The 27746-nt window shown below is 38.9% G+C and overlaps 1 protein-coding gene and 1 long non-coding RNA gene across 2 annotated transcripts in view; one reads left to right on the top strand and one right to left on the bottom strand.

The window, feature by feature from the left end:
- The window catches only part of LOC103456701 (uncharacterized), a 172848-nt gene that overhangs the window by 45364 nt on the left and 99738 nt on the right, over positions 1-27746 (bottom strand). The gene's annotated exons all lie outside the window — the stretch shown is intronic.
- The window catches only part of LOC103456703 (cadherin-20), a 97558-nt gene continuing 91794 nt past the window's right edge, over positions 21983-27746 (top strand). Inside the window, exon 1 of the mRNA XM_008396410.3 lies at positions 21983-22222. The gene's annotated coding sequence lies outside the window, so the exon portion shown is untranslated. The remainder of the gene's footprint in view (positions 22223-27746) is intronic.

The following is a 27746-nucleotide window of genomic DNA, read 5'->3' as shown; positions in this document are numbered from 1 at the left end:
TTATCTTTATTGTCACCTTGTTTTCTAGTTGTCATCGTGTTGATAATTAGTAGCAAAGCACTGCTTCACTGCTTCATTAAACATCACGTACATTTAAGATTTAGCATGTTATATTGACAACTTAACAGCTGAGTCCAATGCTAATTATCGTTAGCAAAGGCTTTTGGGGGGTGAGATACTTTATTTAAGGTATTTTTGACCTGAATTGAATTGAAATGATTTCTTAATACTGCAGGTCAGACAGTAATCCGTCCTGGTTGAAATTTATTTAGTATTTACAAATAAAAATATTAATTGTAAACAACTTTTTTCATCTGCTCGGGTTACATTTGAGTGGAAACATGTAGGTGTGATAAAAACATATCTCTTTGGTTTACTGTTTTTGTAGAGCTTCTTAAATTGTGTTTTATTTTATTTATTTGTGCACATTTCGCCTCAGTGAGAGCCTTTAACTTCCAGCTGTACAAGTCTTTACAGAAAAAGTGAGGCGATGATACGGTGAAAAATCAAAACATCTGTTGGTGTTTCCTGCAGCTCCCTGCTGAGCGTCATGCAGATTTACGCTGCAACCCTGTGACAGTGAACACAGCGCAGCGTGAATTTCCCCCTTGCCTAATGATGCAAATTATTAAAACGCCTTTCCTTTCGCAACCTGCTTCATGCACTTTCTTCCAGAAATAATTGAAGAATCTTTTCATGTTTTCAATTAGCTACTTTTTCCCTCCCGCCTTTGGCTCCCCGGCTCATATTCCTTCTAATTGCTAAAGATTCAGGGTTTGCCTGAATATTTTGTGGGGCATCGCAAATAACAGACTCTTTATTTTTCCTGTCAGTCTTCTACGATACAACAGAGAAGCAAGAAGGGGTTATAAATAATCACCGAAAGAAAAACATTAATTTTTCCCCTCTCTGCCTCGGAAAAGATACACAGTTATTCCTCACAGGGAGTAATTAAACAGAGTATTATTGACACAGCGCAGTTATTCTGGTGAAATTTGCTGCACTCGCACCTGACGCCCATAAAATCCCGATACTTCAGGAAGTTACTCTGAATTAATTCTTGTTAATGTTTCATTAATGAACTTTTAAGTGATTGTGTTTCTGTTTCTGGTCCAGTGTTTGCTTCTCATCATGACTTCTAAGGATTTCCATACTGATCTCCCGAATATTGTATGAAAAATGATCATAAATAATTTAAGTCTCAAATGTACAAGCAACAGATTCCACAGCGTCATTATTTATTAACCAAAGACAAAGAGAAAACGCTGTGAGTGAAAAACTAATGAATCGATAGATTTAAGCAGAAATAACTCTGACTTCACTTTTTTCTCTTTTTGTAACGAACAACGTTCAGCCTCGTCTTCTTTGCGTCGCTTCGTTCGTTTAGAGTTGGGAGTTTTTCTCAAGAGCTGCAGCATCGTCCTTGACTGCAGAATTCAAGTGCGACCATGAAAGACTTTTATGTCAATTTCTTGGCCTTCCTTCACGTTTTCACTTGGTAAAAATCTCAAAACAGCAGCTGAAGATGAACTAAAGCTGTGGATGAGCTGCTTCACTCCCTCCACTTCAAACCTTCACAATAAGAGCCTTTTTGTATTTCAAGTTCATTAAAACAGCTTGAAGGAACTTCTCTGCTTGTGAAAGCACAGCAGCCTCCATGCTGGATGGATCATGTTCATGTTGGAATCACATTAAACAAAAACCTAAAACTCCGTACGGCGGCCCTGAAGTGCAAAACACATCAATAAATCATCAAGCACAACTACAAATTAAAAAAATACAACAACGTTAAGAAAACAGTGGGAAACCTGAGACATCGCTGACTTTTGAATTTAAAACTGGAGATTATTCTGACTTTAATATTTAGAGTTGGAACGTACTTCAACTTCATTCTTTTTCACAGTTTGGGCAATAATGTTGGTTTTCTTAATTTGCAGTTGTTCTAAGTTAATGTTGTGTTCTTCAGTTTGCAGTCGTGTTTAGTGATTTATTGAAGTGGTTTGAACTTCAAGGCTGCACAGTGGAGCAGTTGGTAGAGCTGTTGCCTTGCAGCAAGAAGGTTCTGGGTTCGATTCCCGGCCCCGGTCTTTCTGCATGGAGTTTGCATGTTCTCCCTGTGCATGCGTGGGTTTTCTCCGGGTATTCTGGTTTCCTCCCACAATCCAAAAACATGACTGTCAGGTTAATTGGTCTGTCTAAATTGCCCCTAGGTGTGTGTGTGTGAGTGTGTGCATGGTTGTGTGTCCTGTGTGTCTCTGTGTTGCCCTGCGACAGACTGGCGACCTGTCCAGGGTGACCCCGCCTCTCGCCCGGAACGTTAGCTGGAGATGGGCACCAGCAACCCTCCCGAACCCACTGAAGGACAAGGGTGAAAGAAAATGGATGGATGGATGGATGGTTTGAACTTCAGGGCCACCGTACATACATGCTTGATGCAACGTGGGGAAAACACTGCAGACAGAAATGAAGCAGCTGCAGATAAAAGTTAAACACAGATAAAAAATCAAAAAGTTGCAGTTGAGCCTTGAACAACGGTCGATTTAATCAGTGGAAACATTTTGTTTGCATCACAGAAATCAGTCGTAAATATGATTTCCTGTTCAAAGACGCCTTGTAGTTATTGAAGTACCGATTGCAGTTTTCTGGTCTTTCACTGATATTTTCTGGAAGTTATGTTTAAAATACATAACAGTATCTTACAAGCACATTTGTAAATATAAAGATTGATTGAAAGAGACAATATTTATAATTTGTGAGGATTAAATTCTAAATGCAAATAGAATATTGTGTTTTTTTTGTTATTGTCCTTGTTTTGCCTGTATTGATATTTAGTTGCTTATGGTGTAGAAAATCAATTTTTGAGAGAAAAAGTAGACTAAGATTTTCAACATGTTCATTTTAAGGTGTAAATGAATAAAATAAACAAATAATTGAATAAATCTTTAAAAAGATTTAGATTTTGGCCCATATCTATTTTTATTTGTCTGGAAAGTTGCTAAGTTGACAACAGCAGGGTGACGATTATTAACCAGGACGGTTTTATAAAAGACATTTTGAGTCGCCATCAGGCTTTTCCTGGTTAAATAAAGATGAAATCAAAAAATAATTAGTGCTATAACTCTTCACAGATTGATGAACAGCAACCATTGCTTCTCTAGTCATTGCTGCCAAAAGAGCAGCTTGTACTGAGGTTTTAGATGAATTTCCTGCTGATTTCTTTTTAAATCTTTCAAAAACAACAAGAGTGAAACATTTATGCAAATAACTTCAGAACATTGTAGCAAATCCTTTTATTAAGCTTTTATACTTCAAACTCTTTCTTTTCTTCCCTTGTTTTATCAAAACTGCTTGGCAAAAGTAATAAAGAGTTTTCTAAAGTTTGCATCGTTCTCTTGTGTTGGTATTTTTCTAATAACCATATTGTGGTAATTTCTGCGTAGATGTTTCTGATGGCTCACTACAACTGTATATAAAAGTCCAAATGGCCCATCAGAACAGAAGAAGGCGCTACGTTAATGTTTATGGCTTCTACCTGCAGGCCTCTACGTTAATTTTCCCGCTTTATTATGAATAAGTCGAAGCCGTTGCCAAGCGTCCTGGGAGTGCAGTAAAATACCAGTGGATGGTCGATTGCTCTGTTTGGGTTATGTTCAGCCTCCAGCGTGCCCAAACCTTTCCTCACTCCACGTAGTTATGTGTCTCGCAAGAAAGATCTGGAGTTTCATTTATGTGTGCAATGATAATTACAAACGCCGGGACAACTGATGCAAACATCACAACAGAAGAAGAAGAAGAAGAAGAAATGAGGTGTCTACGATGGAAACTGCATGTTATACTTCTGTAACTTCTTTACACTGCCATGGATGGTGGTAATGTTGATTAATGTGCACTGTTCTAATCAAATAGATTAAATCCAACATAGTCCTGAATCTGTATTTGGGGAAACAACATTAAAACCGTTTCTTCTCTGTAAAGAAGCGAGTTTCTTTTTAACGGTCTCAGCTGAACGCCTCTTTATGTTGCTACAGTGAGTCGGTTTAAACTCCTGCCTGTTTCAGGAAACAAACTCCAGAAGCGAAGCTGCAGACTGAACAGGCTGCAGGTATTAAAACTCTGAGCCTCAGGAAAATTAAACAACAACAAGCTGGTCAGATTCTCTCTGTCTTGTTTACGACTGAAAAATAGTGAGGTTTGAATACTCAGTCAGTAACAAACCAGATAGAAACTGCTTCCTGGAAAACTGGACTCTTAATTGGGTTTATTCCCTTGAGAGTCCTGGTTAGAGATCATCAGAAAAGGTGAATGTCGTCCCCAGAAAAGATGGTATTATTCTGCTTATATGCTAATGGGTTTTTCCTCCGTCCCTCTGTGCTGCAGGGCGCCTTCAGGCAGGAACTTTCTCCCTTACGTACCCTGTTCACACACGTCTATTTTCCTGGTAAATGGAGGTGAAGAAGAGTTTTCCTGCTCTGCATATCACCATTCATTCACTAAAACATTTATCTGAACGTTTAGCTATAAACCCAGCAGGTAGATGGTTGAATTTAGACGTTTTTGTTGTCCTTTTGCATTATTTATATACTGACATCTAAAAATGAGCAGCTCTAGATCCTGCTAAAATTACAGCAAGCAACACTGATTACAAAGTTTACTTTTAGTTTTAAATTCAATGTTTTTAGCACATTTTACTCTATAATCATAATGTAAATATATTGAAAAACGAAATCATTGCTGTATTTGTCAGTTTGCAAACAGCAAAGATAATTTCTTTGCTAACTAGGAATAGGGTTTGACTGTTTTGTAAACTGAATAAAGTTCAACATCTGTGTTAAAATTTTGGTTCTCAGATGTAAATAAAGAAATGTATCGTCATGCTCTTATTTTGAAGTGACTGTAGGCTGCTTACGCAAGAGTTTTAGTTCCTCTATTGTTTCCCCAATAACAAAAAACATCCAGGAAGAAAATGACTAAAACAGTAATTTTTTAACTTTGTAATTTGACATCTTGAAATTAGGCCTCTGTCTCTTTAAGAAGCTCCTACTCTTTCTAAAACTTCACCTTTAGGAAGTCATCACAACATGGCTCCTCTATTAACCCTTTCACAATGTTTTTACCAGCGTTTCACTACGAAGAAGCTCAGATACGGAGCTTCCATCAAGTGTTTGCTAATTGCTGCTAGCTAGTCTGAAGGAGCTCTGTGGAGGAGGAGCTCTGTGCCTCGAAGGCGGAGCTATGTCCACCCAGGCGTTCTGCATAGCTGAATGGTTGCCATGGAGATTAAAGGATTTCTAAAACATGCTTAAAAGAATCAAAGCAACAATCCAGGTTGATTTTTATGACGGAATGACATTAGAAAATAAAAGTAAAAAAATAAATAAAAATGTTTTACATAATACCATCCCTTTATAGTGCAGATATAATGAACTGAAGTTAGCAATTTACCATTAGCTTCTGCTAACACTTGAGTAACAGCATGTTAACAATAATTGTTTTAGTTAGTGGCCCCAATTATTGGCATTTTGTCCAGTTTTGAGCCAACAGTGGGTCGTCTAAATATGTTTTTCTTCCTATAATTGAGAAAATACAGAAAAAATTGTGTAAAACTCAAATTTATAGTTATAGGAGCAGCTCAATCCTATGTGAGCTTGTGTGTGTGTGTGTGTGTGTGTGTGTGTGTGTGTGTGTGTGTGTGTGTGTGTGTGTGTGTGTGTGTGTGTGTGTGTGGACGGGGGGCTGGGTGGGCGTATGTTACAGAGGAAAAAACCTGTGCACCTTGTAGAGAAGAGCTTTGTGAATAAGTGGGTAAACAACATTTTGAGTGGTAGAGTATCAAGATGTAGTGCCACATAAAGGTGCTAATCAAATAGTTAATTGTTATCCTGTCTTTTCACACTTTCACTGGTCAAATTGACCTTCGACATCAAACAGCATACAGAGCAATCAAAGAAAATATGTTCTTCACGGACTAAGAGCCGGAAAAAAATCCCTTTGGTGCCATTTTTCTTTCAGTCAGAGCTGCAAACAGGTCAAAACGACCTGCCATCACTCGAAGGTTAAGTAGACGTTTCATGCTCGACAATGTAATGCACTCAGCACTACAAAAATAAATGGTACACAAATTCTTTAGGTTTTAAAGGCAGAACAGATTGGTGGTTATGTCCTGCAGAGAGAACAGCAATTGTAGTTTGAAAATACGTCGGTAACAAAGAAAGGCGCTTCAGTTACGAAACAGCAAAGGAGAGAAACTACGCCTGCTGCTTACCTGCAGGTTGTATTGGAGTGAAAACTCCCCACATCAAGTGAGAGTGTGTATTGTACAGCAAATAGAATAAAATTCAAACTTATTTCTGCCACGACGGATCAAAAATGAGAACGGTCAATAGTTGGCTTGGCTGGTCAACAGCCAGGACAAATTTTAGTCCAAATTCTCTTCATTAAAACTAATAGAACTTTGTTCACATCTGGCCAATGTTGAAAAAACACGATTTCACAACTGCGGTGTTTCCATTGAAGACGAAACATGAATAAGTTTGTTCAGGCTTTAAGTCATTAAAAACATTCCTCCAACTACTTCCTGTAGTTTTCTTCTTTGTGGTTTCTGCCAGTAGCAACATCCTGTTGTTGATCATGTGACTCGTGATGCAAAAAAAGCGTTTCCATTGCAGTTTTGTGAACTTGAACCAATTTTGACAAAACTACCTCATCCTAGTGCAAAAACGTTTTAGTGAAAAACCGAGTTTTTTCAAAATTGGTGCGTTATATATCCAAAATACGCAGCTAGTAAGAGTGATTTAGAGCACAATTGTCCAAACTGTTCTTAATGAAATACGGGTGAATATTGTTTAAATGTTGAAACTTGATTGGATCATAGAGCTGTAATACCTCAAAAGATCAATAATCAGATGATTACATGAACTAGTTGATCCCCTCTGAGGAGAATTGACTTCCTGACTCCTGCAGCGCGGTGGTGAAGGTGGAACTAGGTTAACCTTTCTGGCCTTTTGCCCCCTTGGGAGACGGTGGCAGCTGTATAAAACCTCTGCTGCCCTCCGCAGCACATCTACAGCCCCAAAGCTCTGCAGGCTTCCCTCTCATGCTGCGCCAAAAAAGCCAAGCTGGAGTAATCCCAAGGGAGCTCAAGTTCAGCACCGGCTCCTGGGTCTGAAAATCCACAGAACATCCGCTCAGCCGGATCAGGTGAAGGCGTGCGTTTGCTTGTTCTGTTGTTTTCTGTTCTCATCCTGGTGGACGCAACGGTTTTCCATGACATTTAGGACGAAAAGGCAGCACAAAAACTCCGATTCTGCACATTTCCTCCTCGAACCAGCAGGAAATCACACACAGTTAGCAGCTAATACTAATCAGCCGTGGAAAAAAAACAAGTGAAAACAGAATCAACTGAGACATTTTCTTCTATCACTCGAAGCATCCTGGAAGTACAACAATCACTTACAGACTAATCCCATAAAGCAACTAATCATGCTGCGAGGTTTGCCTTGAAACATGGACGCCGGAAGAGGCTGCAAAACAAACAGAGACGTGAATAAATCATCATCAGCAGAGCTGTTTTTCTGTTAAATCAAACTAATCCCGACCAAACTTTGCAGCACGTAGATTAAATAAAATATACTAAAATGAAACTTAAATAGTTTTCCAGTTCTTGATTGATCTAACTGACCGCTTCCAATTAAACTGTCAACTTAACGCAAGATTTCCGGAAAGCTGACGCATGACTGAAATTAAAAATCACTAATTATTATAGTTTTACTTGATTGGAATAAAATCCTTCTTACAGCTCATTTTACCCTCCAGGCATGAGGAAAAACTGCAGGATTCAATTCGTTCTTTATGAATAACTGCAGCAGGGATGTTCTGTGCTTCTAAATTATTTATACTTAATATCCAGAAACGATCCGTGATCGGATGGAGAGGACCGACGGCGCCTCGTCACCCAACTTTACCGTTCTGCTAAAAAGGTCAAAGTCTGCTCTCACCAGTTAGAACACTGTGGTTCCCAGTGGGAACTGTATATTCAGTTTTAACGTCCAGTTAAAACTGGGGCTTGTTTTAACTGGACGTTAGAGTTGGTTTATAACTAAGAAACTCTAAATGTGAAATGAAAAGCCTTACAACCATGTTGTAATACGACTGAAAAAGTATATCACCATATAAACATTTCATATCAGTTGATATTGATAATTATTGACTTATTTTTTTGCTTTAAATATCTAAAATATTGTGAGATCTTTTCTGTTTTATCCAAAAAAATTTTTACGTCGGTTTTTTTTACTGGCAAAAACTGAAACTGCTGCTGTGCACGTTACTCAGCAGGCCGTTGCTAGGTAACGAAAGAATGAGCGAGTTGCTAGGTAACCAAAGAATGAGCGTGTTGCTAGGTAACGAAAGAATGAGCGAGTTGCTAGGTAACGAAAGAATGAGCGAGTTGCTAGGTAACCAAAGAATGAGCGAGTTGCTAGGTAACCAAAGAGTGAGCGAGTTCAGTTGAAGCCACCAACATTGCTTTGCTAGTCTTGAGAGGTTGAGCAGCTACAGTCTTTCCTCTGCCTACATCCCCCAGAATGCTGTGCGGTTCTGGATCAGAGTTCAGTGAATATTCTATCCATTGATTTTAGTAATTTGTCTATCATGATATATATTGCTAATTATTTATTGTCCAACCATTTGTCTTGATAATATTCTTCAACCAATTTTTATACGTTTTGCACCAAGACAGTCATGGTGGAAAGTTAATTTTCTGTATATTTTAGTGAATCTTTGGTCATTTTGGATCACAATCTTGCAGAAAAATTGATGATGAAATGTTTTCCGTTACCAATCTGTGACTATAACAGCTTTAGCTCTTCTGAGAGGGCTGTCTACGGGTTTGGGAGTCTTTATGGACATTTTTGACCTTTCTTCCAGAAGCCTATTAGTGAGGTCACACACTGATGTAGGACAAGAAGGCCTGGTTTGCAACCTGGTTTGTCACTAGTCTGTTCTATTAATATTTATACCTCCTCAGCCTCCTATTCACTGCTAGATCATCGTTTTTACATGGCAGAGTGAAGATTATAACAACTTTGATACCTAAATAACCCTTATTGGATGTAGTTTCCACTGCGCTTTTATTGCATGTTATTGTTTACATCTGGACATTTTGCATATGCGCACAAAGCCGGAGGGCATGCTAACCATAGCTGTGCTGCCGCTGTAGAACGACTCCGTTAACTAAATGAAACCTGGAGATGTAGGTATTATTAATTTAGCGCGGTGCAAAAGAAAAATAACGCAGAAAAAACACTAAAGAACAACTCCAAATGAGTCGTATTCTTCTGTTTTTCTCGCTCTCCGATTCTGCTTTACTCTACCTGTTGCCATAGCGCAGCATTATAACATGGGGAAAATTATTGTTAGAAGTTAAATAATCTACCAAATGAACTACTACTTTTGCTTTTATTCAAGTGAATGAATTATTTACTTTAAAACAACCTCATATATCTCCCTCAAAAGTTACTTGTACATTCATTTTGTCTTAATTTAAGATATGTCCAATAGAACCTAAAAAATATATTTGGTAAAATGTTGTGTTCTGCTTTGGTCCAGGTTAGACGTCCAGTGAACCTGAACTCTCTTTGTTAAGACTGTAATCCTGCTAACTGTCTGTTGGGTTCATCTCGGTGCCTCTGAGCTTAAGATCCAATAATTACAGCTAATAATCGACTGTAAAGTCCCAAAAGTGGTGAAAAAGAACTTGTACTTACACGACGCCTCTACGTTTCAAACGTGTAAATTAGACGGACGTCGTAAACGTTTGTCGTTTCTGCTGCTAATCTTTATGTGTCCGAGTCTCAGATGCTGGATTTAATTTGCATTTTCCTGTGTGAAGCGTGGCATTTCACACATTTCATCTCTGCGGAGGAGAGAGACGGTCCCGCAGTGAGAGGCAGCAGCTTCTTCCACCAGTCCGCACACCAGCGTGATATAAATAAATACTCACAAACACACATCCGCTCTGTCATGCTGAGAGACTCGGAGCAGACTGACAGTATACGGCTCAGAAAGGGGGGGAAAAAAAAAGAAGGCAATCCATATTTTTTATTTGATTTGCTGCTGACTGACAGGCTACTGCACACCAGGTTTGTGAGGCTGACAGCTGAACATCAGGTGAGAAACTGAAGAGTCGTGTTGTGATCAAAACCCAACTTCAGTTCGTATCGCGTCAAGCGGGATCCTCCGAGTCCGCCGAGCCGTCATCGGCGGACCTCAGCTGCTCTCCGTCATAATTATTCATCATGCCAGCAGCACACAGGTACGCAGCAAGCTGGAAGCCGGGAGAACGCAGACTAACCGTCAAAGAAAACAAAACCGGTTGAGTCCTTTCTTTTCCCCAAGTCCCCCGCTGGTCCGCAATGCTGAGAACGAGAAGAAAAGCATCAATCTTGCATTCGCTGTTGACGGCTTTCTGCCTTTTTCAGGCAGATTTGGTTTATCATTTGAATAATTTGTGCCGCTGCTGTTTTGCAGCCGCACCTCATCAACAATTTACAGCGGCTGTGGTTTTTCTCTCTGGTCTGTTTCAGTCGGTGACAAACTTTATGTGACAGTTGTGTTTGCAGTGAAATATTGATCCGGTTCAGGAGGGCAGGTGCAGAGTGGGGGGGGGGGCAGAAAGTGCTTGACCATCTGCCCCTTCCCTCCTAGATGCCCTGAGTGACTTTTTTTTTTTTAGGTCTTTCTGTTGGTTTGGTCATTTGTTAACAAATTAGCTAAATAAAATGATCATCATTTAATATAAACAAACTGAGGCGCAGCCTGGAAACGGTTCGGTTCATTCTCCACTTTCTGTTTTTTTACTCCGGGTCTCATTTATGAAGTAGAATACACTTCAAAAAATAATAAAGATTTATAAAACCATGCGTATGGTTAATTAACTAAATATTTAAGTTCTAGTTAAATATTTAGTGTGGAAAATAAATATTTGGCTCCAAAGTAAATATTTATTTTCTAAACTAAATATTAAGCAAGCAAGCTAAATATTTAACTTGCTTTCTCAATTACCTATTTAGAAAGCTAAATATTTAGCTTTCTAACTAAATAAATTACCAAGCAAGCTAAATCTTATGTTTGCTAAATATTTAGGTTGCTAGCTAAATATGTTGCTCATAACCAAATACGTAGCTTCCTAGCTAAATAATTAACAAGCAAGCTAAATATTTATGCAATTATTTTTGGTTACTTGTTGATCATTTAGTCAGGAAGCGAAATATTTAGGTTGCTTGATAAATATTAAGCTCGTAACTTAATATTGAGCAAGAATGTAAAATAATTAAGTTGCCAGCAAAATATTAAACTAGCAACCTAAATATTTAGCTTTCTGGTTAAATAACTAGTTAGTAAGCTAAAAACTTAGCTTACTAACTAAATATTTAGCTAATATGGAAACTAGCAGAATAATAATAAGCGATGCACTCTGGTTATATTTATCTGATATTAAAACTAGTTTAATGATCTGAAACTTGTGTGTGTGTGTGCGTTTGTTTGTAATACCTTGTGGGGACAATTTTCCTGACACATACTACGTTGCGGTGGACCAATTGCTCCTTGTGGGGACCGGAGCCGGGTCCCCACAAGGGGAAACCCTGTTTTTGGGTCAGGGGTCAGAGTTAGGACTAAGGTGTGAAATGAGAAAAGATAGTCACGCAAACATGTGCGTGTGTGTGGGTGTGTTTGCATGTGTGTGTGTGTGTGTGTGTGTGTGAGACGAACAAGAAAATGCAGCAAAACTTAACCAAGCAAGTAAATCTTTCTTTTACTTGCCTTCTTTTCTGTTTCCCCATGTAACCCCTTTAGATATGTAAAGCTTTTGAAACAGAGGCTCATAATATTATTTAGTAATAACTTTGAAAACTTGCACCTTGAAAACATCCTTGATGGACCTTTTAGATCAATAAAAATAAGCTCTTAACCCATTGATGGCGTCCCTGAATATTTAGAATACATTACTGTTATTATGACCCTGAAACATTGAGGTCTCGTCTAAATGCCAGTATAACAGTTTCTTAGTAAAATGATCTTGTGACTAATCACTGCTGCTTGGTTAACTTCACATAGAAACTGTCTATCATCTGCAGATGGTTTGACTTTTTATTGAGGAAATAATTCAGTGTTGGAAACCTTGAGATGAGATAGTATTTTATTCAGTTATAGTTTATTTTCCTGCTCATCTCTACAGTTTATAGAAAACGTTAATAAAATTAAAAAGACTTCTGATTGGCTGAAATGGCCCTCATGACAGCTCCAGACTTCAAATGTCTCGTTATGTTTGTTCAGATTTAGTGTAAAATTTGCGAAAAGTTTGTGACATCATCATCACGGTTTTTTTGTTGCAAAACCAGGAAGTGGACTACAGAGCAGGGAATTCTGGGTAGATACAACCAAAACAAACAGTATTGTGTCAGCGGGAGAAATGGAGTGTGATCTTTAACTTGTTCACTAAATATTTATGTTGCTAGCTCAGTACTTAGCTTGTAGCTAAACATTTAGAAAGTAAGCTAAATATTTACCTCACAACTAAATAGCTGGGAACCAAAGCTAAATATTTAGCTTGCTAACTAAATAATCAGGTTGCTAGCTCAATATTAGGCTTGTAACTAAATAATTAACAAGAGAGCTAAATATTTAAATTGCTAGCCGAACATTGGAAACAATGAAAACATTGCAACCATCCTGGCATACCTCCCATGTAAGACATCAGTATTTTTCCAATCGTTGTTCTGGTTAAAAAAAATGTAAGATTTCTTTAAATCCCTCAGCAGACGTTTGACCCATTCTCACTTCAATGGTTATAAGGACACAAAACACAATTTTTAGGGTTTAAATATGTAAAAAATCGCCTTCACAATGCTGAGTAATTAAATTTCAACTCTGATGTAATTTCTGACAGCTGAAGAAGGAATAAGTGTGATTTATTAATCACCAGGAAAACTTATCTTATCACTTTTCCATCCTTGCTCTTTTTATATGCTCCAAATGTGATGAAAAAAAATAATGTTTTTGCTTTGTTTTCTGTCACAAACAAACTGTTGCTTGAAACAGTGATTTTATCAATGTCTGCTTCCTGGAATAACGAGACAAATCCCTTTTGAGGGAGAATCAAACATTTCCTGGAAGAGACGTTTTGGATGACGTAATGATGTGGCTCTGGTTCTGGTTCTGCTGCATTTCTATAAAACATTGCTTTTGAATTTGAAACTTTTTCCAATGTAACAGCCATTTTTTAATAAAATTAATGCACTTTAGCAACTTGTACTTTTTATTTCTTTATATTAAAAGCCTAATAAGCCAGAGAGGACACTCAGTCCTGTCCTTGCAGAGGGATTTTTACTGTAACAGGGACCTAAATCATTAATCCAGCAGGCAGGACCAGCAGCCACTGCAGATGCTGATCGCAAATGGCAGTCGGCTCTGCTGCAGCCCGAAAGTCAGGGACAAACATCCAGCTAAAACCGGCTGCTGTCACGACCAAGCCTGACAATTAGGAAGCTGTCGACATCTTTCCCCAACAAATTGCTCGCATGCGATGTTGAGCAGCGACCCAGAAACGGCCAGGATGACTTCAACCGCGTTGGGTTGTCTTTATTTACCTCCTTTGATGCTTAATAGAAACTTTTAGCCACCTGTCAATTGTGAATGTTGAGCGTTTTTCTTGGAAAAATTATGGATTTTCTGACCTTGAAAAGTCAAAAATTTGCAAGAACGTCCCCCTCCCCAAAATTTAGTAGAAAAAAATAGGAAAATATGGCGTTAAAAACCTCAACAACAAAAAAAATACGGCGCAAAAATATTTAAAAATTCATTTTTAGATAAATTTTACATGTTTTCTAGAAATGACCTAGAAAGTTTCAAAACACATTTCAGTCCTCAATAAATTCACAATAAAAAGGAATAAACTTCTACAAAAAACATGGAAATTTCTGAGCTCCAAAAGTCAAAAATTTGTGAACTCAGAAATTTTTATGTTTTTTCTCTTAATCTTCTGAAAAAGACACAAAAATAACTTCCTAGCCTGGAACTCAGAAATGTTCTTGTTCTAACGAGAACATTTCTGATTTTTTCTTTCTCACAAATTTTCAACTTTTGCAACTCAAAATCTTCTGATTTTTTCTACACAATTTCTGAAATTTATCTCCCACTTTTCTTGTTTTCTCCTCACAAATAACAAACTTTTGGAACTTGGAAATTTAAAGTTTTTGGGTGGAAACGTACTCCTCCTTTTTCTTTTCTGCCTACAATGGCATTAATACGCCGTCACAGATATCAGTGAATCACACAGACTCATTTCTGTTTATTAAATTCCACCATTACTTCAACATTTTCCGCATCTCGTAAATCACAGGCCCCCAACGCACAAATACAAACTCCATGCAGAATGACAGCAGCTTGGGATTTGAACTCATAACCTTGTCGCAAAGCAGCAGTGCTTCTGTGTCACAATAAAATGAGAACAAGAAGTCTTGAGCTTGAGTTGTACACAATAAGAGAATCTAAGTAAAAAACTGAAACATACCAGGACATAAATGTTAAAACTGAGACATTAAAACTTGTTTTCCAGGAAAACTGGTCTGTCACTGCCTGCAGAAACCCAGTTTAGCGAGAAGTCGAGCAGCGGCCATGCATGGCTAATCGCTGGGCGAAGTGTGTGGGTTTCATATGGATAAGCAATAATGTATTCATCATAATGGGATCCTGGATGGAGGCGGAAGCTTTGCCTGTGGGCAGTTTTTAATGACCTCACTGCAAACCCCAAAGCTGGCCCAGAGCCGGGAAGTAACGAAGCCGAAGGAGGCTTCCAGAGGAGCAGCGGTGAAAACGCCCGAGGTGGCAGAGCGCCGCGCCTGGAAACGCGGACGCCATCGCTGCCGCCTCACACCACTCTGACAGCGGCGGGGGAAAGACGGGATCCAGACCACACACCACCGAATTAATGAAAAACAACAAAAGTCATTTGGAAAGAAAATAAAATGGTTTTTTTATATATATTTATATGGTGCTGCTTGAAAGTTTGTGAACTAGCTCACTGTTTAGATTTTTGTTTTTTTGTTTTTTACCAGTTCATGAAATGTCAGGTTTATGTTGATCGACTCCATTTACTTGCTTTGAGGGAAATGTGTGAGTTGCAAGCAGAGCATCTGCAAAAGCGACACTAAAGTCAGTTGGATAAAAGACTCAGGTGAAACACCTGTGAGTGGCTCAAGCAATCAGCTGAGACATCATTGAGACGCACTGGTTAAAGGGAGAGGAAACCAACCGAACCACTGATGTGTCGAGGCGTAAAGACCAGATCAACATCGCCGAGAGGAAAGGAGACATGAGGACATCAGGAAGAAGGAGGTGAAGCTACAAGACCGTCTCCTAAAGACTCCAGCTTCATCCATCCACTGTGAGACAGATCATCTACAAATGGAGGGCGCTGGGCATCATCGCAACTCTGCCCAGAAGTGGACGACCGTCAAAACGTACACAACGAAGCATCAGAAAAATAATAATGCAGGTAAAGTGCGGCTCACGCATCACCTCCAGAGAGTTGCAGACCTCTCCGTCAGCATCTGGGATAAATGTACATGCGTCTACAATCAGGCGAAATGTAGACGTGGTATTCATGGGAGAGTTGTTAGAGTTTCTACTTCCTAGAAAGAACAAAGTTGCCCGTTTGAACTTTGCACGAGAGAAACTTGGACAAACCAGCGGCTTTCTGGAATCCGTTCTCTGGACGGATGAGTCCAGAATTTAATTTGGGCGCAATCACAGGCGTACCAATTTTTGTAAATTTCCTTTCAGTGGTGATCCACTAGATCACCATTCTTAATCCAAACGTTTAGAATAATTTACTTATTAAATTTTAATAAAATGATTACACACTGGTGCAGTTTTGTTGTTTGTTTTCTTTCATATCCAAGCTTTATTTTTGAAAATGTGTGATATATTGGCATCAACATCGGTATCGGACAGTATTGGTCATTTTATCAACATATCGATATCGGCCAGATAAAACTGGGCCAATACGAACAACTGTTATTTAAAACACATTTAAACCCCTAAAGAAACCGTTTCCCACATTTTCTGACACCGTCTTTGTTGTTATTTATAGATCTATTTGTGTAGATCTTCATTTCCGCCTCTGCCTCTGCCAGGCTGTTCTAATTGTTTCTTCATCTCGCTCTCCGGGGACGTATTGGCACGGCCTTATTATCCCAGCGGATCGATGCCGTTTATCGGTTTACGGAGTGAGACATGCAGATTGTCTCATCTCTCAGGGAGAAACCTCACAGATCAATCAGAACCTCCCAGCCGGTTGCTGTTGTCTCTCTTCAAACTGATGAACCAGACTGTTTTTCTTCTAAACACTCAGTTAAAGCCGTAAAACGTTGGATTCTTGAGAAATACACTGATGATTGTCGTCTAGTCCTGCAGTAATGCTGATGAATGCCAAAATGCAAATGGCCGTCCAGTTAGCTTAATCGTGTTAGACCTCAAGAGGATGAGACGTTTAAACAAACAAATCCCACAAACATCTGATGTCGTTTTGTTTCAAAGATCCCTGGTTTTTATTGGAAATCAGCATCGTTGGAGAAAACAGTGCAAACGACAACACAGCAGCTGCAGACCTGCGCTTGTATTGATCCCAAACAATTGATTGGATTGTTTCCCTCCACTCTGCCTGGATTATTAGATCTATTTTTCATTTTTGTTAAAAATAGAATTCTTTTGAATTACAATTTGCATCTGTCATGGCTCCAATAAGATCAACACCAAACAGATTCAGAAACTGCAAAAATATAAAATGTTACCAAGTATTTTTGGTCTAATTTCTAGTGCACATATCTTAGTATACTAAATAATTCAAAACTAAATTACAAGTAACTTTTCAGCTTGTTTTAAGTCAATCTTTTCTTAATGTTTGTGAAAAAGTAACATTTTCACATTTAAAACACCAGAAAAATGTCTTGTTTTAAATGAAATAAGCTGAAAAGTTACTTGTATGTTAGTTTTCATTTATTTCAAATGTACCAAGATATTTATGTCAATATTTTCACAAAAAAGATCAGAAATAAATTGTCATTTAATGCAAACTATAGTCTGGTCTGCATTTTATTAAGTTATGCATCAATACTTTTATATTCAATAAGTTGATTCTGTATTTATTTCCAGTTTGAAAAAAAAATTCTGACATATTATAATGATGATTTTTTTTTTAATTGTTCAGGTTTGGCATTATTCAATATCCATAGGATATATATGTATATATTTAAAATAATGTCCCTTCTAAATTATGTTTGAATGATGTTTGAAAAACATAAAAACAAAAGAAAATAGTCACAATCCATCAACTGTTTCACCACATTAGAGTTGGAATCACAAAGAGAATCAGGATAGCATTAAATATCTGGAAAAATACACATAAAACAAAATAATCCGTCTCTTTTGAGCAGTTCATCTCTTTAATTCGTGCTAAAACTAAAATTGTAGGTTTGTCCTGCGCCTCTGAATGCAGCTGCCAAATTGTTCCATGGCAACCAGATTTTAGGACATTTTCAAACCAACAAACCCAGTTTCTGAATACTGACTTACAGAATGAAAACGACGGCAGAGATCAGCCTATTTTTAAGTTTTACTGCCAGTTTTCCGGAGGTATAGGTCTGATTATTTGGAGCCAGAGTTTTGTGGTAGGAAAATCAACAGTTTCTGCCAAAACAGGCGAACGGAGTGGAAGGTTTCAGAGCGGCTGAGTCGATCTCCAGGCGTGTTTATGTACCGGCTGAGGAGGAAACCAGATAGAAATCTCACAAAAAACTGCAACTGAATTAAACTGCTGTTAAGAGACCACAAAAAGCCTCGCAAAGGAAATCTGCACAGCTTTAACCATGTCACTATTTCTACAGGATTATTGCAGATATTACAAGCCAAGGATGAGCAACTAAAAAATATATATATATATTTCTCACGTTACAAGTCAAATTATTTAAATTTCTTTTCTCACGAACAAAAACAAGTTTGATATATAAATTAGAGAGATAAAGTTGGGATGTTTAGCAACTCAAACTGCAGCAGAAGCAGCGAAACTGGAGCACATAACTTAGGTGAATGACACGAGGAGAGAGTTTTGTCTGGTTTTCAGGGCAGAAACACAAATGTCTCAAAACAATCTTTGGTGTGTTTTTTAGTTTTCTGTGAGGATTTATTAAAATTTATATCGCTTTGTTGCGTCATATTTGTCCTCAGGGAATCAAAAAGCAATTAAAAGTTCCTAGATACTCAGATAGATTTCATAAAAAAAAGCTGAAAAATGTTTTCATTATGATTAGGAGCTGTTAATAAGTCCATCCATCCATTTTCTTGCACCCTTGTCCCTTAGTGAGGTCGGGAGAGGTACTGGTGCCTCTCCAGCTAACGTTCCGGGCGAGAGGTGGGGTCACCTGGACAGGTTGCCAGTCTGTCGCTGCACAACACAGAGACACACAGGACACACAGTCATGCACACACACACTCACACCTAGGGACAATTTGGAGAGGCCAATTAACCTGACAGTCATGTTTTTGGACTGTGGGAGGAAACCGGAGTACCCGGAGAAAACCCACCATGCACAGGGAGAACATGCAAACTCCATGCAGAAAGAACGGGAATCGAACTCAGAACCTTCTTGCTGCAAGGCAACAGCTATACCAATTGCGCCACTTTGCAGCCCTGTTAATAAATGATTTTATAAAAAAACAAAAACATCCATCCATCCATCCATTTTCTTCCACTTATCCGGGGTCGGGTCGTGGGGGCAGCAGCTTCAGAAGGGAGGCCCAGACTTCCCTCTCCCCAGCCACTTCTTCCAGCTCCTCCGGGGGAATCCCAAGGCGTTCCCAGGCCAGCCGAGAGACATAGTCCCTCCAGCGTGTCCTGGGTCTTCCCCCGAGGCCTCCTCCCGGTGGGACGTGCCCGGAACACCTCACCAGGGAGGCGTCCAGGAGGCATCCTTACCAGATACCCGAGCCTCAACTGGCTCCTCTCGACGTGGAGGAGCAGCGGCTCTACTCTGAGTCCCTCCCGGATGACCGAGCTTCTCACCCTATCTCTAAGGGAGAGCCCAGCCACCCTGCGGAGGAAACTCATTTCGGCCGCTTGTACCCATGATCTCGTTCTTTCGGTCATGACCCAAAGCTCATGACCATAGATGAGGGTGGGAACGTAGATCGACCGGTAAATCGAGAGCTTCGCTTTTTGGCTCAGCTCTCTCTTCACCACGACGGACCGGTACAGCGCCCGCTTCACAGTAGACGCTGCCCCAATCAAAAAAAAAAAAAAAACAGTTGCATTAATTAATTAAAGGTTGAGTTTCTCTAATCTATTTTAATTGCTGCATTTTTACACATCTTTACTCTCAAAAGAATTCCTGATGTCGCCTCAAACCTCTTGGCATCTTGTTGGGATTTTACCAACAACACAAAGTATTAATTAATGTAAAAATTTGATGAAAAATTGAAAAGATTAAATTCTTTGTAGAGTTACCTCCAGTTACATATGTTTTGTATATCTAAGGACTGGAATATTTGCCAATTTTCAGGTGTTCCCATGTGGATTTAGGTCTGGACTTTGACTAGACCATTATGAGACATAGTTCTAGCTTTATATTTGTTTGTCATAAAGGGGATTTTTTCACATATTTGATAACCATAAATCTTTTCATTTCCACTCTAAGTTGGTATAGAAAAAGGTTATGTAGCGTTTATACACCAAAGAGCCGTTTTTGTTTAATAAACGTTTGAAAAAACAACAACAACAAAAAACTTAATGTTTAATCAATATCGACTATTGGAAGTATGTGGTCATTTTTAAAGTATCACTCTCTTATTTTTGTCTATAGGCTTTAAAATAAGAAAAATATTGAACATTTCCTAAATTTGTTTCTCGATTGGATGTTGATGTCTGTGGAAAATGGTGTAGATAAAGAAAAGTACATCGTCATGTAGATTCAGTTCGATTGGGGACCAAAATTTAGACATTTGTTACATTTTCAGTGGCTGTGGTTCACTTTCACACGGCACCGAGTCAAATGAATCAAACCTGTTCCCCCTCCTCACCTGAGGGGGCGCTGCACCAGGAATCATTAAAGGAAACAACACAAAAACCTCTGACGAACTACTTTCTTCTTCTCAAAACGTAAAAAATAAAAACTGGACTGGCATCAGATTTGATCGGTAGTACGATTTCTCTTTAGCCAGCGCTAAACTAGCATGTTTGCTTTGGTTGTATTTACCCAGAATGCCCTGTGCTGTCGTTCACTTCCTGCTTTTGGAGAGGTCTGATTCGAACAGTACCAGAGTTCACTTCAACGTAATGATGAGAAGAAAAATACTGATACTTGTCCTACGTGTCGTTTTGTTACGAAAATTTTATGCAACATTTATTCATGCAAAAAAAATGCTAAGATCTGCATTTGTTATATCAATAATTTAAAAACTTGCTGTTTTTGCTGTTTTTTTTAGCCAAATTATTAAGAGCCAATCCTAATAAAATTCAGGATAAAATATCAAAACATTTTCTACTACTTTACCTCCTGTTCAACCCGTGTCTATCCCATCCTACCACTTCTAAAAAACACAATAAAACGGCTAAAGAAAGAGACTTTGTGACATATGAGGAGCTCAGTGTGCATCAAACTCGTCTGAAACACTCCTGAGTGTTTTAATTAAGACCATTTAATTATTAACTAAGCCGGGGAATGGGGCAGTAAATATTTACTCATTAATCTTACACATTGCTTTTAGCCATGACTATTTTATAAACCAATTTCCCTATAGTGTGTGCTCACGTGTGAAGAATGCACAAGAGTAAAAGTTAAGCCCTTCAACCTGCACTGCAAAAACACAAAATCTTACCAAGTATTTTGTTCCAATTTCAAATTAAAATATCTTAGTACAGTTGAAATAAGAGAAAAGTAACTCATAAGTTGGAACAAATATATTTTCAGCAAGAAATAGGAGTTTGTTAACTGCAATAATTCCTTAATATTGATGGAAAATTGCTACTTCCACTGACAGATCATTTCACCTATTACAAAACATTTTTCATATATTGTAAAGTAAAATAATCTGCAATCAGAACTAGTACTTTTTCCATCAATAATAAGGAATTATTGACTTAAAATGAACTCATATATTTTGCTGAAATGTCACTTTTAATTTAGTTTTGTCTTATTTAAAGTGTACTAAGATATTTTCATGAGAAACTAAGTTAACACTTGGTAACATTTAGTTTTGTTGAAAAGTTATTTGCAACTTAATGCCCTTGAGATAAGACAAAACTAATGTATTTGCACAAGAAACGAGACCAAAAATAAGCAATAAGCTTATGGGTTTTTACAGTGCAAGAAGTTTCTCATGAGGAAAGCCTGTGTTTGTTTTTATAAATATATATTTTAGCTCTACACTGCAAAAACAGAAAATCTTACCTAGTATTTTTGGTAGAAATATCTTAAGATAAAACAAACTTTTCAGCTAGGAGCTTGTTTTAAGTCAATAACTCTTTAATAATGCTTAAACATATATTGCTACTGGCAGATTATTTCATTTATAAGTAGATATTTTCTCATGTTATCAGTAAAATAATCTGCAAGTGGAATTAGCCTTATTCGTTGATATAAAGTAATTATTGACTTGATGGTCTTGCTGAAAAGTTGCTTGTAAGTGAGTTTTGTCCCATTAAAGTGTGCTAAGATATTTGCATTAGAAATGATTAAGATTTGATAAGATTGAGTGTTTTTGCAATGCAGAGCACAAAGTTAATAGATTATCACTGATAGGGAAGAATGGGGTTTTACATATGCAGTGAAGAATCATTGGATTTGTAGAGTTAATTCGTCTACAATCGCTGTGGCTGAGCATTGATGCGCGGCGCAGGGATGGGAGGGAGGGAGCAGCGGAGAGGGAGAGCCGCTGAGCGAGCTCGTCTACTTGGCTGCGAGCGCAGGGAAGAGGCGGAGGGAGGAGGGTCTGCCTTTTCACCTGAAGATTACTTTGTCTCACACTTCGCTCACCCAGAGCGCTGCGGAGAGGCGAGCCGATCGGACTTCTCTTACAGAAACCGCCGCCATCGGAGTCCCGACTGGGGAGAAAAAAAGTGCAACAAGAGGAGAAGAAGAAGAAGAAGCAGAAGTTCTGGGTTTCCTCTTCAGAGGTAGGATTTCATTTACTTATTTACAACCTGCGAGGAGGTAAGTGAGCTCTGCGTCTGCCGTGACAATGGCATTGGGAGGTGAAGAAGTTGGAGGGGAAATGTTGAAGAGTTTAGTTGGTGCTGGAGAGATTGGCGGTAGGGGGTGAGAGGAGAGTTGGTGTGAGTGATGGAGGAGTTGGGGGGGTGGAGGGGTGGCTGGCAGCCGACTCTGTAACCAAGGCAGCTGAGACGAGACAGAGCCAACAGGGGACACTGGGATTTCTATTTTTCACCCTCGCCGCGATGCGTTCGGGCGCTGCCAAGTCCCCTGCCTCATCCCCCGACGGATAAAGATTTCATTGTGCGCCGCTGTGACCGAATTCATTAAGCATCTACCCTTAACTCCCCCCTCCAACTACCCCGACCTCTCTATTTGCCCCATAATCAGCTCACCCCGCGCTGCAGCAACAGTTGAGTTTCTCCGCGCTCTACGGGAAAAAAACCCGACTGGGAGCTCCTGGAGGGACGCTGTCTACTCTGGCCCCCCGAAAAAAGTTTATCAGTGCCGCTCTCAGGACGCCACATGGAGTCGCTGTAAATGCAAATGAGCCTTTACAGGAAATTTATGTAATAGCAACTTGGCCAGTTTGCTGCCGCTTCTGGGAATTGGATTTCAGTGACATCCTGCTGGCTAAGGACAAATAAAGCAGTAAATGTGGGGGAAAATATGCAAAACCTAAGGAGTGTTTTCCAAAAGGCTGTGCAGCTGTGGTTAAAAATCAATCATCTTGCATTGTTTATTGTTAGTTTTGACTTCCCTTAAGGATTTCCTATCCAATTGTTTAAGTTTTTCTTCCAATTAATCTTAAACCACTGCCGATTCTTTTACATTTTTTCTTGGTTTTCATTTATAAGCTCCCATTTTCTGCAGGACTGAGTGCAGTTTTGTCTCCAGCTGATCTGAGTTTCTATAAATGAGCAAATGTGTTCACTGCGTATCAGCAGAATCGAGGTGAATGCCAGTTTTATGCTTGCAGGTCGTTTTTAGGTGCCCTCTTGTGGCCCAAGTAAAAAACAAAACACCCTGGATTGTACAAAATGCTGTCGTCACTTTTCTGAATCAGAACTGACATGATTTATTTTGTTCATTCAAGCAGGTTTGATTTAGGCAGAAAAATTGGTTGAAAAGGGTTTGAAACTGTTTCTTTTTGAAAACACAGTAAAACAATTGAATTCTTGGGTCTTTAATGGGATAAACGAGCCAAACCAGGAAGGAGAGAACAAGGCAGCCAAAACTGATGGATTTAAGCAGGAAGTCGACAGCCAGACCACTGAGGCATCTCCTGCTGAAGATGTGTTGTGTTACCAAGAGCTTTGTTATTTTATCAGTGCTTTGTATCCGTTAAGTGAATCTATTGATAAATAATCAAGCTAATTAGCTTGTTTATCCAAGCTAATTAGAAGCAGCACCAGCTTGTTTTCTTTCCTTTGTGTCTGAGCCAAATAAAGGAGAGCGTGTTTGATTACAGCTGCTTTCTGACTACATATCATTTGAATTAGCTTTTTGTTAGCGAAGCAACATGTAGTTGTGGGGTCACTAACTGCATGGCTACATTAGCGTAGTGCAGATAAACAGTTAAGACTGATTATGTCAACAAAAGTAAGACCAGCAAATTACTGCATTAATAAACACTAAGGACTCTGATAATCCAGCCTGGTAAAACCAGACTTTTGTTCTTGTCCTTGTTCTTCATACAGAGTATCCAGTTACTGAGAAGTGATTGGTTCTCAGATGCGTGGACTTTGTTTAGGTTAGCAATTTCACACAATCACTGATCGTGATGTGTTTTTGAGAATCAAAATACTTACAAATGTATGTGCCTGGTATGCAGCTTAGCAAAATAGGCATGATTTTGTTATAAGTCTGACAGCTGGATGTCAGCAAAGTGCTTCCAATATAATTATTGGTATGTGTTGAAAGTGCATCAATCGGCAATAGTGGCATATAGCACTAGGTTGGCGGTGTGGTGACTCTAAGCTAATTCACAAAATTACTTTAAAATGATTGCACAATTATTCTGGATTTGTTGCCACAAGTTGGCTTATGCCATCATTACAATCTCATAGCTTATGTATCTTTTATGAAAGTTGGAGTTCAGCGTCTTTAGAGAAACCTTTTGAGCATAACAGAAGCTGAAGGTTTGCTTTACATGTTAACAAATTAAACAAATCTGAGACTGCGCTGGTTATTAATAATGTCTGCGTTAAATCTCTTCCCCCCTTGTTTTACTGCCTTAAACTTACAGCTGGGCAATAAATCAGTAGCAATCTGTACGTCACGATTGACACATGATCAATATCAATAGATAATACATCCGATAGAAGTTCAATAACTTCACCAAACTCCAATCCAGAATCACACAGCATTCTGGGAGATGTAGGCAGAGAAAACACTTTAACCGCTCTAAACAAGATGGTATCAACTAACTCACTCACTCTTTGGTTACCTAGCAACTCACCCATTCTGTGGTTACCTAGCAACAACCTGTTGAGTAACATGCGCAGTAGCAGTTAAAGGTTCCGCCACAGTGACTCAACTATTTAAAAATAAAAACAAAAATAAAAAACGGTGTGGAATAAAAGCTGTGGATAAAACAGCAGAGGCCAGATATTTAAAACAAAAAGTAGTCGATATTTATGGATACTGAGTGATATGAAACGCTTATATCCTGGTACATTTTTCAGCCATACTGTCCAACCCTACTTAACTTTCATAGTAATTGGACATAAACTGTTTTTAGATTTCAACAGTGTTTCGGCTGAAATTTGGAAAGTTTGTTCCAGATCATAACTGACTCTAACCAAAATAACTTGGAGCCTTTTCTTCTGGCCAACACATTTTTACAGAGGTAGCAACGACTGTGAAAAGGCTGGATTCAAAAGGACTTTATGTGTTTTCGTTTTACACATCACTCTTTTCATGCCTTTCTTCACAATAAAGCCGGAGTCATCACCCCTTTAGGTAAAAAGACTGGTACAGGCTTTTATGGGCTCCTTATTGTTTCCAAGATGTGAGACACCACCCTCGCGCTGAAATCAATAGCCCAGTAAATTCCTAATTGAATGACTGCAGGGCTCAGAGCCTGACGGGGCTTTATGGGCTACCAGAAGGCGCCTTTGAGTGCAGAGAGCATCAAGCACCCTGCTGGCGTTGTTGTGGTCTGGGAAACAACGGCGCGTCAATCAGCGGCGGCCTGGCAAGCGACAGTAGCGCTAGCGCTCACACACCTGCCAAGATATGCTTCACGAGATGAAGAGGGGATCACGTTACTGACAATTAGCTTTTCTTCCTGCTGAACCCGGCCACCATAAAGCAGAGAGGACACCTGTGAGGCGGGTCGTAGGTGTCAGAAAGATGGAGCGGGAGCTTCGGGGTTTAAGCGCAGGAACACGATGAGACTTGTTCTTCGTTCGCCGGTACTGTGCATCGGAGCAAATCCTTTTGTTTGAGCTGTAAGTCATCTGTCTGAGCTGCTGACGAAGTGACTGACCTCAGGGCTTATGATGCTGCTGCTGCTTCAACACAAGGAAAACACAGCAATAGGTCGTTTGTGGAAATTTTTGAAATCTCACACCTTATCTCTCCTGTTACTTTGTTGGGAAGTAGACAATGGAAGGGGGGATGTTTATGAGTATCATGTAAATGTTCCTCTAAACCTCAGGAAAAATCTAATATTTCCAGCAATATCCGATCAGATACCAAATGACGAAACTTACAGGACAATAAAGACACAAGTTCACTACAAAAAAACAAAATCTTACCAAGTGTCTTTGGTCTGGTTTCTAGTGCAAACATCTTAGTACACTTGAAATAAGAAAAAACTAACCAACAAGTAACTTTTCAGCAAGACATGGGAGCTTGTTTGAAGTCAGAAATTTTTTAATATTGATTAAAAAAAAAAAAAAAAGCCATAGTTTCACTGGCAGACAAATTCACAAGAAAATCTTTCCAATGTTAGAAGTGAAATAATGCAGCGGTGGAATTAATACTTTTTCATTAATATTAAGGAATTATGGACTTAAAACAACTAAATCATTCTGAAATGTTATCTATAAGTCAGTTTCATCGTACTTCCAGTGTACTGAGCTATTTCCACTTAAAACTAGACCTAAAACTAGGTGAGTATTTTGTGTTTTGCGGCGTTAACCCTTCATTTTATTTTGACATGGCTTTACCAGACCATAAACTATCATTATAGACTTTTAGTGAGAAGTTTACTGTATAGATTTATTTTATGGTTGTCTAATTGTGAAATGATTAGACAAGCATCTTCAACAATGATTGAACTGGCCGCACAATGCAGCTAAAAGTACTTTATGAAAACATAATAAATCACACAATCAACAATTGTGAAAACCATCAATGTTTTATTTATTATGGTTCTAAAGCAACTCTGACTGGCTGTTTGTAGTTTTCTGGAAGTTTGCTCCAGATTTGTGGTGCATAGAAGCTGAATGCTGCTTCTGCATGTTTGGTTCTGGTTCTGAGGATGCTGAGCGGAACCAGAAGACCCGAGTGAGTCTGAAAATTTGATACAACAGCAGATCTTTAATATATTTTGGTGCTAAACCATTTAAGTGATTTATAAACTAACAGAAATATTTTAAAGTCTAGTCTCTGAGCTACAGGGAGCCAGTGAAAGAATTAAAGTTAAATTCCTGCTGTGACATCAGTCCTGTAATCCAGGAAATGATCTTCAGGTGATAGAAGGCCGACTTTGCAACTGTCTTTTATGTGACTCTGAAGGTTCAGATCAGATTTCAGCCTGATCTCCAGGTTCTATCTGTAATAACTGAAGCTGCTCAGAACATGAGCTCATTGTTTCTCTCTTTTTTAATGATTCGCCAGGCGGAGCCTCTCGAACCAAAGCTGTTTGTTGAATTAAGTCTGAATCCACATTCATGGCTGTTGTTCATCTATTATGTCAGAATATCGCTAGCTGACACTTTCCACACTGCAATGAGCATTCACAGAAAGAGGTGGCTGCTTGCTACGGCCTCTAAACGCAGACTGGAGATATTAAGACATCGATTTGCAGGGAAAATGAGACAAACACTGTAATCTGTGAAGATAATCTTTCTCCCTGCACCGATGGTCCTCCACAATGATCCACAATACAGCAGAGAGAGGAATTAAACACTGTATTGGAAAAGAGTTATCCAATGATGTGATGTTATGGCTGTGTGGCGTCTCTCGGTGTGCTTCTGCTTGGAGAGGCAGTGATTTTAGCACAAAAATGTTTTCAGCTATTTCAAACTATTAGAAAACTGCCTCACAGCAAAACAATACAAAAATATTAACACCCAAAAGTTAACTGTGGCTCAGAAAAGCACTCATGCCTTTTATGTAAGCTTTAAAGATGCTTATATAACTCCTATAAAATGTTTTTAAAATGTTTTTTGAAACTGTTTTCATGTCTGAGAGAGATAATCAGTGAAAAGATCGATCTATTGCTATTGCCATGTGAAGAAATGAAACCACTCC

This window comes from Poecilia reticulata, chromosome 20 (genome assembly GCF_904066995.2).
Source record: "Poecilia reticulata chromosome 20, P_reticulata-male-v2, whole genome shotgun sequence".
Taxonomy (NCBI): Eukaryota; Metazoa; Chordata; class Actinopteri; order Cyprinodontiformes; family Poeciliidae; genus Poecilia; species Poecilia reticulata.
This window is presented reverse-complemented; position numbering and strand designations above follow the sequence as displayed.